Source organism: Pongo abelii, chromosome 16 (assembly GCF_028885655.2).
Source record: "Pongo abelii isolate AG06213 chromosome 16, NHGRI_mPonAbe1-v2.0_pri, whole genome shotgun sequence".
NCBI lineage: Eukaryota > Metazoa > Chordata > Mammalia > Primates > Hominidae > Pongo > Pongo abelii.
Window position 1 is genome coordinate 21,153,540 of NC_072001.2, and position 14,375 is coordinate 21,167,914.

At 42.1% G+C, this 14,375-nt stretch overlaps 1 pseudogene; it reads left to right on the top strand.

Annotated features, from left to right (window-relative positions):
• Positions 1 to 14,375, top strand: part of LOC100434050 (putative HERC2-like protein 3) — a 34,463-nt pseudogene that overhangs the window by 9,327 nt on the left and 10,761 nt on the right.

The window sequence follows — 14,375 nt, forward strand, 5'->3', positions numbered from 1 at the left end:
TATAAGTGCTCTAGGAATACGTAGCTTACCCTGAGGATGTAATTCTTTGTAGAAATCCTTCAGATGTGCTGTTCCCTGCCTGGATACTCAGCGTCTAGGTCTTATTTCTCATCTTAGCTCAGTTGTTGCTTCCACAAGTCCCTTACTGACCCTCAGAATAGCGGTGGTCTGTCTTCTAGTCTCCCTGGTACCCCCATAGTCATCCATTGCACATAGTTTTGGACTTGAAATCCTGTGATTAATTGTGTCAGTGGTGCCCTTTGCTGCCTTCCTTGTTAGAATGTGCACCTCAGTCTTCACACGGTATCTGTGGAACCAGGCAGCTGCAGGCAGAGCACAGGTATCCAGTGAATGCTGGACTGGAACTACGATCCTGAGTTCTGATGCCATGCCTGAGGCGTGTGGAATCACCAGAAAGTGTGTTCACGTAGATAGAGGAATTATAAGTCAACCTGTTTAAACATCTTAGGTGGAGCTCTTTCATATGAATGATGCTGAATTTCACCTTCTAAATTGAGTGTTCAGTTGAGCATCTTTTTTTTTTTTATAGTATTTATTTTGAGTTGTGCACTTGAGTTTCTCTTTCATGTCTGCATGTGCATTTTCTAGAATGGCTTCAGTCATCCATCTTCTCTGGAAGCCGCACACCAGCCAGATCCACTACAGCTACAAAGAGGAGAAAGATGAGGACCACTGCAGCTCCCCAGGGGCACACCTGCCAGCAAATCTCGACTCTACTCCCACAGATGGGCTCTGGGGGACCATTCCCAGGCATTTCTGCAAGCCATTGCAGACAATAACATTCAGGATCACAACATGAAGGTGAGCTAGGCCTGCCCCCACTGCCACCTCAGTGCTCTGTTTATCTGAGGACTTTGACATAGGAATACTTATGTGCTCTTTGGTTAACACAGCACAGACTTTGTTTCATGTATTATCTGGAGGGTTTTGAGGTGAGAACCTGATTGTGTTAACATGCTAGCGAGGCTTCAGAAGCATTACTGACTGCAAGTGCATCAGAAGCTGTGGCATGTTTAAGATTTGTGAAGTCTCACTGGGTGGCTCTGAGGTTACCTCCAGCTGTTTCTGTTGCAGGACTTTTTGTGTCAAATAGAAAGGTACTGTAGGCAGTGCCATTTGACCACACCAATCATGTTTTCCCCCTGAGCATCCCGTGGAAGATGTCAGTCGCTTGCTGTTATGTTGCCTCTCGAAACATGAAGATTTAGGTAAGGAGCTCAATATCTGTGTACTTTAGCTACACTGCAGATCCCTCGACTAACCTGCAGTACATATTCATTCCTTCCCTGCCCTTCTTTTAAATGTCTTTTTACAGGTCATGTGGCATTATCTTTAGTTCATGCAGGTGCACTTGGTATTGAGCAAGTAAAGCACAGAACGTTGCCTAAGTCAGTGGTGGATGTTTGTAGAGTTGTCTACCAAGCAAAATGTTCGCTCATTAAGGTGATAGATTTTAATTCTTTTTATTCTGTGCTTTGCAGACAGTTGCTGAAATATTTGTTGTTAAAGTTGTCTTTTCCTGGTTAACTTTGCAGACTCCTCAAGAACAGGGCCGTTCTTACAAGGAGGTCTGTGCTCCTGTCATCGAACGTTTGAGATTCCTCTTTAACGAATTGAGACCTGCTGTTTGTAATGACCTCTCTATAATGTCTAAGTTTAAATCGTTAAGTTATTTGCCCCGTTGGAGGAGGATAGCTCAGAAGATAATTCAAGAATGAAGGAAAAAGAGAGGTGAGAATGTAAAAGGACAGAAGATACTATTAAAGCATGTGCTTCACCCTGCCTCACTGGACCTGTGATTTCAGAGTGAAGTTTCTCTACTGTTGATTCCATGTGACATTTCTACCTGCTGCCATCATTTTTATGTATACTTATGATTAAATACAGAAATCTCGCTTATTTTTCCAAGCAATCAGACAATGAGGCCGATTAGGAATTGAGTGTGGTATGATTTGATTACTAGTAAATTGATGTTGAAAATGTAAATAATCTTTGCTAAATTGATGAGAACAAGGAAGTATTTTTATTTTATTAGTTATTCTGGTAATGAGATATAATGGGAACATTTAAACTTATTGCCATTCTTCTAAAGAAATGTTTTTTGTTTGGAAATATTGAGTATTCTGATACATGGAGAATTATAAAGGGAAGCTAAAAGAGTTACTGACATTTTCCTGGAAGTAGCTGTGTAAGGGTACAGAAAAGTCTTTTTGCATTAAATCCAAATTTGAATAAAAATGCTTAGAAATTATAAAATAGTTTAGAATTTAGTCACTTGTGATTATAAATAAACTACAGAAATTTCTGATTATATCCTTTTTTTATTTCTTTGAGACGGAGTCTTGCTCTGTCGCCAGGCTGGAGTGCAGTGGTGTGATCTCAGCTCACTGCAACCTCCACCTCCCAGGTTCAAAGGATTCCCCTGCCTCAGCCTTCCAAGTAGCTGGGATTACAGGCACGCGCCACCACGCCTGGCTAATTTTTGTATTTTAGTAGAAACGGGATTTCACCATGTTGGCCAAGATGGTCTTGATCTCCTGACCTCGTGATCTTCCTGCCTCGGCCTCCCAAAGTGCTGGGATTACAGGCGTGAGCCACCGTGCCTGGCCTCTGATCATATTATGACTTATACTGATTTACTCACAAACCTGCTTATTGAACAGTATTAATTACTGAGTTTCTGATGGGTGTTTTGAACAATAAGCTTATGAAAGACTAAAGTGTTTTAGAAGCCATCCTAATTTGATTGTTCCTGAACAAACCCTACACCATAACAGCCTGTCTGGATCCAATGGGTGCTCTGGATCAGGAAGTAACAGCAGTCACACTGCTGCAATTCCTTGAACCCAGGCACGCAGGAACTCAGCCCGGGCCGAGGAGACAGGCCGCCTCGGCATGAGGGTGGGAGACTCCACCATTTGCTATCTCATATCCGTGGGTTCTGAGCCCACACTGTCACTTTTAGAGTTTCTTGTGGGTTTATAGATTTATTGTGTGTTGTTTCAAGCTGGTTTTCTTTTTTTTGGAAATTAAGTAACTTGAAAAGATTAAGTGATTAATATTCCTGTTGCTGTGTCAGGGATCCCCGAGCCTTCTCTCAGGCTTGATGATTCACTAAAAGGACTCAGAAGAGCTGTTATACTCACAGCTGTGTTTTTTTACCGCAGAAAGGATACAGATTAAAATTAGCAAAGGGAAGGGTGCATGGAGGGAAGTCCAGAGGAAACTAGGCACAAGCTTTGGTGTCTCTCCCCAGTGGCGTCACGTGGATGTGCTTAGCTCTCCCAGCAAGTGTGTCACATCATGTGTGAAGAAATGTTAACCAGGCCAGCGCACCTGAGCCTCGAGTATAGAGATTTTGTTGGGGGCCAGTCACCTATGCAGGCAGTGCCCATGTGACTGACCTCAATTACTCAGACTCCAGTGCCCCGGTGCAAAAACAAGTGGTCCCTCGCAAGTCACATCATTAACATAAACTACCTGGCCAGACCACTGCCACAAGGTCCTGGGTGTCAGGTATACCAAAAAGCTTATCAGGCAGGATGTTCCAAGGGCTCAGAGCTCAGCTCCTAGAAGAAGGACCAACCCTGAAGGGACAGACCTTCCTTGGGAATTTGCAGGGTTTGAGCAACCCCGGCCTGCTATGTTAGCTCTTTACTGCCCAGGTGTGTTATCATGTTGCTTATTTTTTATATTATATGCTGAGGAGATTTAGACCAAAAATTTTAAAAGAGATAAAATATAGGGAGGAAATTCCACATATCACAGTGAATTCAATTGATTCGGTTACACACTAACAGAACCTCTGAACTGGACCAGGGTGGACAAGCCAGGAACTGTGGTTAAAATTCCACCTCTTGCTTGCTTTGTGTTGCCCATGGACTAAGACCTTTTCTTTTTTTCCAGTTTGAAATTGTTTTTTAACAATCAAAAGAAGTATATTATTTTTGACACATGAAAATTACATGAAGGTAAAATTGTAGCACCATAAATAGAGTTTTACGGGAGCACAGCTACACCTGTTGCTTTATCTGTGGTTACTTTTTGTGCTACAGCAGCAGAGTTGAGTATTTGCAACAGACTGCATGGCCTGAAAGACTCAAATGTTCACTCTCTGGCACTTGAGGAAGAGCTTGCTGGCTGCCAGGCTTCCCCTGCTTCGGGGCTTCTCCCCTCATCACACTCTCACTTTGTCTTTTTGTTCTGCCAGGGTGATCATTTCACTCTTGTTGTTTGAGCGTTGCAATTTATAATGTTGTTTAGATGTTTATTTGAATGAAATATTTGTCCTTCATGCAAATCTAAGTATTTCTTAATTTAAAATTATATTTAAGTGTATGATTTTTATAGTGAATGATGTTTTAAAACACAGTTCCTAAGAAGCCAGAATCTACGGATAATGAAGAAAAAATTGGAAATGAAGAGAGTGATTTAGAAGAAGCTTGCATTTTGCCTCATAGTCTAATAAATGTGGACAAGAGACCCCTTGCAATTAAATCGCCCAAGGTGCAGTATTTTCTGTGATTCTGAGGTTGGTTGAATAGAATCATAGCACGTAGCAAAGGAATCCACAGTCTCGTACCTCTGTACCTGAGCATCCGGAGGGAGGGACGGGTGGTTGTTAGAAATACGGCCCCAGTGATGCTTCATGAACTTGACTTATGATGTCCTGGTCAGAGCTGTAGCTGGAGAAGGGTTTCCTTTTATTTTTGGTACTAGATTGTATCATTAGTTATCCACCATTCATTCCTTAAATATATTCTTTGTTCCAGAAACAGTGCTGGGCCCTGTGGCTATTAATATGAACCATAACTTAACTTTATATGCCAAGCTAGCCTGTTCCAACATACATTAGTATAAAGATTATAAATTCACTTATATTTATAGCATAGTTTTAAAACCGTGTATTAATTACTAAGTTTAACATATTTTAACCAATTTAAACCTGTGAGCATTATTTATATTTTACTTGAATAACTTTTAGAGCACAGTTTAATATTAAATAGGGCAGACTAATGATGAAAATTGTTTTCCTTTGTTAGGACAAATGGCAGCCGCAGTTGAGTACTGTTACAGGTGTTCACAAATACAAGTGGTTGAAGCAGAATGTGCAGGGTCTTTATCCGCAGTCTCCACTCCTCTGTACAATTGCTGAATTTGCCCTTAAAGAAGAGCCAGTGGATGTGGAAAAAAATAAGAAAGTGCCTACTAAAACAGGTAACATTTGATGAGAAATGCATCTCTGCATTGGGTAATATACATAACACTTAACTGTATGCATGATATTTTGCAGTTGGAGAGAGCAGAGGTTCGCCTGGAAGGGATAGATACAATTTTAAAACTGGTGAGCAAGAATTTCTTACTTCCATCTGTGCGGTATGCGATGTTTTGTGGATGGCAAAGACTTATTCCTGAAGGAATCGATACAGGGTAAAACGTTAGCATATTTTTTTTCTTAATTAAGGAAGCTGTGGCAACAGAATGTTGTTCTGTAACAGTTAGAAGTCTGGCAGTGTCCCGAGTCAAATTCTTTATCTTTATTTGAAAGGGAACCTCTTACTGATTGTTTAAAGGATGTTGATTTGATCTCACCTTTTAATCGGATGCTGCTGGAAGTCACCTTTGGCAAGCTGTATGCTTGGACTGTTAGGAACATTTGAAATGTTTTGATAGATGCCAGTGCCAAATTTAAAGAGTTTGGTGAGTCAACAACTGCATCAGTGTTATTTTATGGTTTGCCTTTAATTATATGTTGTGGAAACTTGCAAATGCCAATTTTTGCTTTTGAGAAGACTTTAATAAGTTTGTACTTTGTACTTGTATAATCTATGCTGCTGTCAGCTTTCTCAGATTTTAAACAAAACTTTAAAATTTAGCAGGAGACACAATGTTGAAGTACTCTAGTATAACATTTTCACATTTTGACCTTTTTATGTGTATCACCATATATCCTAAAGTGTCTGTGTCCTATATTAATATTTATTTTCTGTATAGTTTGAGCATCTACAGAGAGTTGATTAGATTGGTTTTGTGGAGGAAAAGGGAGACATAACTTTTACATTTGAAATGGGAGGAATGGAATAGGGCACCAGGGTATTCAGAGAGCAACATGCTAAGTCCTGTAGACAGATGGAACGACCTGTGCATAGAATGCAGGGGGTAGGCCCATCGTGCAGCATGACAGAGCTGCCCACTCAGTGGAAACCCCTGGAAAATAGTCAGATGTTTAAAGTAATCGCCCGTGCCTTCTGCGTTACGTTTATTCTTGCATTCGTGCACGAGAAAAGTCAGTGGGTGTCAAAATAGTCAGATGTTTAGAGTAATCGCCCGTGCTTTCTGCGTTACGTTTATTCTTGTATCCATCACAAGAAATGTCAGTGGGTGCCAATGCTCATTAGGTATCCAGCCAGTTCCCCTGCAAACCATCACCAATGAGAACCTGTCAGGACCCAGCCTGGGGACCATCCCGCAAGCCCGCTTCCTCCTGGTGGTACTCAGCATGCTCACCCTGCAGCACGGCGCAAACAACCTCGACCTCCTGCTCAATTCCGGAATGCTGGCCCTCGCTCAGACGGCACTGCGCCTGATTGGTAGGTCTGCACCGGCTTGAGAGCCTTTGGGAAAACGTCAAGATTTTGCTTTGATTGCTTTTCTTTTCTTTTTTTTTTTTTTTTTTTTAAGCTTTTTGTAAATTATGGTAAGACACAAATAGCAGAAAGTGTAGCATTTTAACATCGCAGTTCAGCGGTATTAAATATATTCAGAATTTTCTAGAGTCATCACCACTGTCTAGTTGTAGAACTTTTTCATCACTATAAATGCACCCCATTTAGCCATCAGTCCTGACTCACCCTGCTCTCCAGCCCCTGATAGTCACAAATCTGCTTTCTCTGTCTATGGATTTGCATATCCTGGATATTTCATATAAATGGAATCGTACCATTTGTGGCCTTTGTGTCTGGGTTATTTCATTTGGTATATATCGGTACCTTATTTTTATGGCTGAAAAAGATTTCATTGTATGAATAGATAACATTTTGTTTATTCATTTATCTGTTGATGGACATTTGGGTTGGTTTTGCCTTTTGACTTTTGTGAATAGTGCTGCTAGGAACATTTATATACAAATACTTGTTTGAACACTTGTTTCTAGTTCTTTTGATTATACAGCTAGGACTGGAATTACAGGGTCATATGGTACAACTGTGTAACTTACTAAGAAACTACCAAACTTTTCCACAGTGCCGTATCATTTTTACATTCCCACCACCAGTGGGCAGGATTCCAGGGTTCCAGTTTCTCTACTTCCCTGCCAACACTATTTTTTGTGGTTTTCTTTTCTTTTTTTTTTGTTTTGGATTGAGGCCATCCTAGTGGGTGTGAAGTGGTATCTCATTGTGATTTTGATTTGTGTTTCACTAATGATGAATGACATTGAGCTTCTTTATATGTTTGTGCTTGTTGGCCATTTGTATATCTTCTTTGGAGAAGTGTCTATTCAAGTCACTTTCTCTTTATTTTTTATTTTATTTATTTGAGACGGAGTCTCATTCTGTCGCCCAGGCTGGAGCACAGTGACACGATCTCGGCTCACTGCAACCTCTGCCTCCTGGGTTCAAGCGCTCCTCGTGTCTCAGCCTCCCGAGTAGCTGGGATTACAGTCACACACCAACACACCTGCTAATTTTTGTATTTTTGGTAGAGATGGGGTTTCGCCATGTTGGCCGGGCTGGTCTGGAACTTCTGACCTCAAGTGATCTGCCTGCCTTGGCCACCCAAAGTGCTGGGATAACAGGCGTGAGCCACTGCGCCCAGCCCCTTTCTCCTTTTTAAATAGGGTTATTTGTCGTCATCTTGTTGTTGTACCAATAAATGCACTATAGAAGTGTACCAAACATTTAAAGAAGAATTAACACCGGTCCTCAGACTCTTTAAAAATTTCATGTATACTAGACCTTCACAGATCTGTAGACCTTTATCATATATATCATTTGAGGGTATTCTCTCCTGTTCTCTGGATTGTATTTCCTTTGATAGAGAAGTTTTTTATTTTGATGAAGTTCAATTTATCTGTTTCTCTTTTGTCGTCTATGCTTTTGATATCTATCCAAAAAGCCATTTCCAAATACAAGGTTGATGAAGATTATCCTCATCTCATGTTTTTTTTCTGTAAGTTTTATAGTTTTAGCTTTTATATTTAGATCTTTGGTCCATTTTTAGGTAGTTTCTTTTACACAGTGTGAGGTAAGAGTCCAGCCTTTTTCTTTTGATGATCTGATTGTTTCAATACCACTTGTTGAGGACTGTTCTTTCCCTGAAGTTCTCGGTACCCTTGGCAAAAATCAGTTGGCTGTAGATATTTAGGTTTATTTCTGGACTCTCAATTACATTATCACATTCTATATGTTGATAATTATACAGGTACCGCAATGTTTTGAACATTGTAGTTTTGTACTGTTTTAAAATTGAGAAGTGTGTTTTCTTTCTCAAGATTATTTTGGCTACTTTGGGTCCCTTGCATTTTCACATGAACTTCAAGGCTGGCTTTTCCATATCTGCAAAAAAAGGCCATTGGGATTTTTGCTAGGGATTGAATCTGTAGATTGTTTTGGGGAATAGTGCCATCTTAACAATGTTAACATCCATTCTCTGAATGTGCAATGTCTTTCCATTTATTTCTGTCCTCTTTAATTTCATTCAGCAGTGTTTTATTGTTTTACAGTTATCAGGGTAATAATGGCCTCATGGAATGAACTAGGTAGTGTTCCCATATATTCTGTTTTTAGAAGAGTTTGAGGATTGGTTTCAATTCTGCTTTAAATGTTTGATAGAGTTGACCAGCTAAGCTTTTCTTTGTTGAAAGTTTTTTTTTTTTTGAGACGGAGTCTCACACTGTTGCCCAGGCTGGACTGCAGTGGTGCGATCTCAGCTCACTGCAAGCTCCGCCTCCCAGGTTCACGCCATTCTCCTGCCTCAGCCTCCCGAGTAGCTGGGACTACAGGCGCCCGCCACCACGCCCGGCTAATTTTTTGTATTTTTAGTAGAGACGGGGTTTCACCGTGTTAGCCAGGATGGTCTCGATCTCCTGACCTCGTGATCCACCTGCCTCGGCCTCCCAAAGTGCTGGGATTACAGGCATGAGCCACCGTGCCCGGCCTGAAAGATTTTTAATTACCGATTCAATCTCTTTACTTGTTACGGGTCTATTCAGATTTTCTATTTCTTCTTGAGTCAGTTTGGGTAATGTATGTTTCTAGGAATGTGTCCATTTTATCTAGGCTATTTTATTTGTTGGCATACCATTGTTCACAGTGTTCTTTTATACTCTTTTTTATTTTTATGTTGGTAGTAGTGTCTCCACTTGCATTTCTGATGTTATTTGCATCTTTTCTCTTTTTTTCTTTTTTTTTTTTGAGACGGAGTCTCGCTCTGTTGCCAGGCTGGAGTGCAGTGGCACAGTCTCGGCTCACTGCAACCTCCGCCTCCCAGGTTGAAGTGATTCTCCTGCCTCAGCCTCCTGAGTAGCTGGCACTACAGGCACCCGCCACCACGCCTGGCTAATTTTTGTGTATTTTTAGTGGAGATGGGGTTTCACCATGTTGACTAGTATGGTCTCGATCTCTTGACCTTGTGATCCGCCCACCTCAGCTTCCTAAAGTGCTGGGATTACAGTCGTGAGCCACCTTGCCTGGCCACTTTTTTTCTTAATTTACCAAAAGTTTGTCAGATTTTTTGTTCTTGCCAGAAACTGAACTTTTGGTTGTGTAGATTATTTTTCTATTCTGTATTTAATTTATGGCTGCTCCAGTCTCTATCATTTCCTTCTTTCTGCTTTGTATTTTTTTGTTTTTTGTGTTTGTGTTTGTTTTGAGACAGGGTCTTACTTTGTCCCTGAGGCTGAAGTACAGTGGCGCAGTCATGGCTCACTGCAGCCTCAACCTCCTGGGCTCAAGTTATCCACCTGCCTCAGCCTCCCAAAGTGCTGGGATTACAGGTGTGAGGCACCACACCTGGGCCTAACTTTGGTTTTTATTGAGTTCTTATTTTTTTAGTTCTTCCAGATGTAGGGTTATTGATTTGAGATCATCTTTTGTAAATGCAGACTTTTATAGTATAATTGCCCCTTTTAACCCTGCTTTTGGTGCAGCACAGAAGTTTTGGTATGTTGTGTTTTCATTCATCTCATAGTATTTTCTAATTTCCCTTGTGATTTCTTCTTTGACCAATGCATTGATTGTTTACCGTGTGTTGTTTAATTTTCATATACTTGTGAATTTTCCACTTTTCCTTTTGTTATTAATTTCTCATCATTTCCTTTTGGTTGGAGAAGGTAATTTGTATGATTTTAGTCTGTTTAAATTTGAGACTTTGTGGCCTAACATATGGTCTGGTCAGTCTAAGAGAGTGTTCTGTGGTGTACTTGAGAAGAATGTGTATTCTGCTCTTTTTGGTGAAATGTTCTGTATGTGTCTATTAGATCTGATGGGTTTATGGTGGTGTTCTTTGGCTAAAACTGAGATGCTGCAGGGCCAGTTGTCAAAGTCACAGTGAAAAAGCAAGGTTTTCCCAAGCTCTTTTAATCACATCAGTCTTAGAGTTCACATTAATCCATTCAAAAATATGTATCAGGCCAGGCTGTAATCCTAGCACTTTGGGAGGCTGAAGGGGGTGGATTGCTTGAGCTCATGAGTTTGAGACCAACTTGGGCAACATAGCGAAGCCCTATCTCTACAAAAAATATGAAAATTAGCTGGGCATAGTGGTGTGTGCCTGTGGTCCCAGCTACCTGGGAGGCTGAGGTGGGAGGATTGCTTGAGCCAGGGAGGCAGAGGTTGCAGTGAGCGGAGATCAAGCCACTGCACTCCAGCCTGGGCTCCAGCCTGGGTGACGGAGTGAAATCCTGTCTTGGGGGCTGCGGGAGTCTTTCTATCTATCTGTCTGTCAGTCTGTCTCTCTCTCTCTCTCTCTCTCTCTCTCTCACTATACATATATATAATTATTTTTTAATTTATATATTATATGTTGTATTATGTTAAATATATATTTTAATGTGTATATTACAGCTGAAAAGAATCACCTAGTAAGAGTTACATCTGATTTCTTGAGGCCTCATTAGCAACCAAAAGTTGCATTTAAAAATTACAAAAGCATATCTCCATCGAGAAATGGCCTTTTTATCTTGTCTGCTTTTTCCCTGGAGGTTCCAATAAGTAAAAATCACAGCACAAATCATTAAGTATGGGGACTTTTTCTGTTGATAGTATTCATGTGTTTAAATTTCATCTGGCCCACTGGCTGCAAAAAGCAAGGAAGTTGTGTCTCATGAGTATCCGTCTATATTTGCAGCTTGCCCTGATCAGGGTATCCTTCTTATCATTTAAGAAATTATAAGCATATAATATTTTATACCAGCTTAATGTATACATCCACATGTAACAGCCACAAAACATAAAGCTATGTAAAATAAAAAATTCCCCCCAGTTTTGGTTGCAAATGTATTCAAGCCCTTAGCAATAAATTCAGTCTTTACAGAGTTAACAGTATAGCTGCCCAGGGGATCCTGGGAGATCCACCTGGAATGCAACTCCTGTCCCTTCCTTGGGGCCCCTTCTTGGGGGCCCTAAAGTAGCAGCTAGGCTAAAGGAAAGGCTGTTACCCCTGCTAGTTTATCTAAAGTTTTGCTCCAGCCCTGAGAATTGAATATCCTTTTTTGCTCTCTTGGAAGAGAGAGAAACACAAACTTTTTACATTTTTTGGTCCGCCCAAGCCCACCTTTGGGACTGTTTGGGTCTTTTTCCCCTCCCACCTGGAGGAGAAACTAAAATCAAGGGAGTTAGCAGAACCGCACTCCCACCCCCTCTCAGTTTAGCAAGTGGGAAAAGGGGTGTTAAAAATCTAGCCTACTCTCCTAGGGTTAGCCTCCTATTTTCAAATCCATTGGTAAGTTTTACTTCTCTCAGGTGACAGCAGCCCAGCTTCTGTTTCATGCTATGGATGACTCTGTAGCCACCCAGGGCACCAGTTGTCAAGGGTCTCCAGGTTTGATGGTTGGCCAGGAGGACTTACAAGACTCAGCATGTAGTTGTACTCAGGGCTATAGTTTATTACAGTGAAGGGACACAGCAAAATCATGAAAAAGGACATGGGTAAAGTCCAGAGGAAAGCAGGTACAAGCTTCCACAGGATCCACACAGGATGAGCTTAACTGCCCTGGCACTGAGCCGTGTCAAGTGCTGTCTGCCGGGAAGCTGGGTAGAGACTCCAGGCCCAGGGTTTCCATCGGGGCTGATCACACAGGTACCCCCTGCCTGGCGCGTACCAAGTTCCAGAACAAGGAAAACAGGTTTCAGCACAGAACACGTTGTTTGTACAGACAGTTCAGGCACAGCAAACCACACCTCCCACCTAGGGAGTGGGGGAGTCCTCCTGAGATCCAGACTCCAGCCGAGGGCTAGCCTGCAGCAATCCTGTCTGAGGTCGTATCTCGGGCCACCTGTTAGCTGTCTTCTGCACAGAACCATGATTAAAGTTTGTTAGTTTCCCACTGTTAGATATTTAGGTAGTTATCTTTGTTTTTCTATTAGTAAAAAATGTGATGAGTATCTTTCTAACTCAGTTATTTTGCTTTTTCAGGGGAGTAACTCCTAGAAGTAGAGAAAGTAGCTTTACTGAGCATTTTAATATCTTTTATATCTTCTTAGCCTATTTATGTATTTCGTCCTTCTGTTTGTCTTTTTTTATCCTACATCAGTAAAATATTGATAGTATTATATTAATTGATAAAGCATATAGTATGGATTCTTCAAAATTATGATCTTCATTAGTACTTTTTAAATGTTTTGTGTGTATTAAGGGGACATGTAGCTACTTGTTGGCTCAGCTATTGTTTTTGACGCTCTGTCAGGCCCCAGTTGTGACAACGTTGAGGAAGATATGAATGCTTCTGCTCAAGGTGCTTCTGCCACAGTTTTGGAAGAAACAAGGAAGGAAACGGCTCCTGTGCAGCTCCCTGTTTCAGGGCCAGAACTGGCTGCCATGATGAAGATTGGAACGAGGGTCGTGAGAGGTGTGGACTGGAAATGGGGCGATCAGGTACTCAGAGATTTGATGGGAACACATTAGCCACACATTAGTTATCTTCTGCAAAGTTCTGTACGCTATTGGTGGGTGGAAATTGGAATAATCCAGGATGTGTTGGTTGATCGATGACACAAGTGTTGGTTCCCAAGCAGCCGAAGGGAGTGGACACAAACAGGGAATCATAAGTAGGGCATCTGAGCAGAATCAAGTCTGGAAAGAGAGGCAGCTCTTTTCAGGAAACTCACTGGCATGAGGCTCAGTTTGATGGGTCACTGGAACAACAAGAGTGAGAGTGAGCAAGAGAGTAAATCTCATCCTGAAAGTTGGTGTAGTGAAGGCTCTGTGGCAGGAAGCCCAGGTGCTGCCCCTGTGAGCTGATGGCCATGTGCTGCGAAGTGCCCTGAACCCAGTAGTTAGGGATATACTTCATGGGCCTGTGGCCATGTCTCCATTTTCCCTCATCGCAGGCCTCTTCTAAATCTCTGCCAGGTGCCCCCAGGTGGAAGTCACTTACCACAGCCCTAGCTAAGTTAGGGCAGTGTTCACCTTCCCGTGGTCTGTCTAGCTTTTCTCAGCCATGCTGGTAAGCCCCGGCTTTGTCACAGTCATCTTAGAAATAGCAGTGTCTGGAGACAGCAGCATCCATTCTAGAAACAGCTTTCTCCTGCAGAAGTGAGAGACAGAGCTTCCCCCTGGGGCCCGGGGGAAACTGAAGCAAAGGGAATGTGGAGGTGCTGGTGCTTGTTTCAGGTTTCTGCTCTTGCAAGGCCCTTGAGGGATGGAGGGGTCAGGACTTGCTGCAAAGCCCTGTCTCTGCATTGACTCAGAGGATCCTCACTGAGATGAGATTTCCCCGACTTCCTTGGTAAAGCAGCATGATCACGTTATTTTATGCCATTTAATTTAAAATGATGCAAGCACACATTTTGTAGGAGAGGTGAAATCTGTGTCTGGGGACAGCCCCTGACAGACATGGTGGCATATGGCGACATCTGTGTGGCAGGTCTGCTGGGAGCCATGGAAGGACCAGGGCATGGCACGCACCCTCCTAACTGATCTCTCCTTTGGCTTTCTCAGGATGGGCCTCCTCCAGGCCTAGGCCGAGTGATTGGTGAGCTGGGAGAGGACGGGTGGATAAGAGTCCAGTGGGACACGGGCAGCACCAACTCCTACAGGATGGGGAAAGAAGGAAAATATGACCTCAAGTTGGCAGAGCTGCCAGTCGCTGCACAGCCCTCAGCAGAGGACTCGGACACAGAGGACGACTCTGGTGG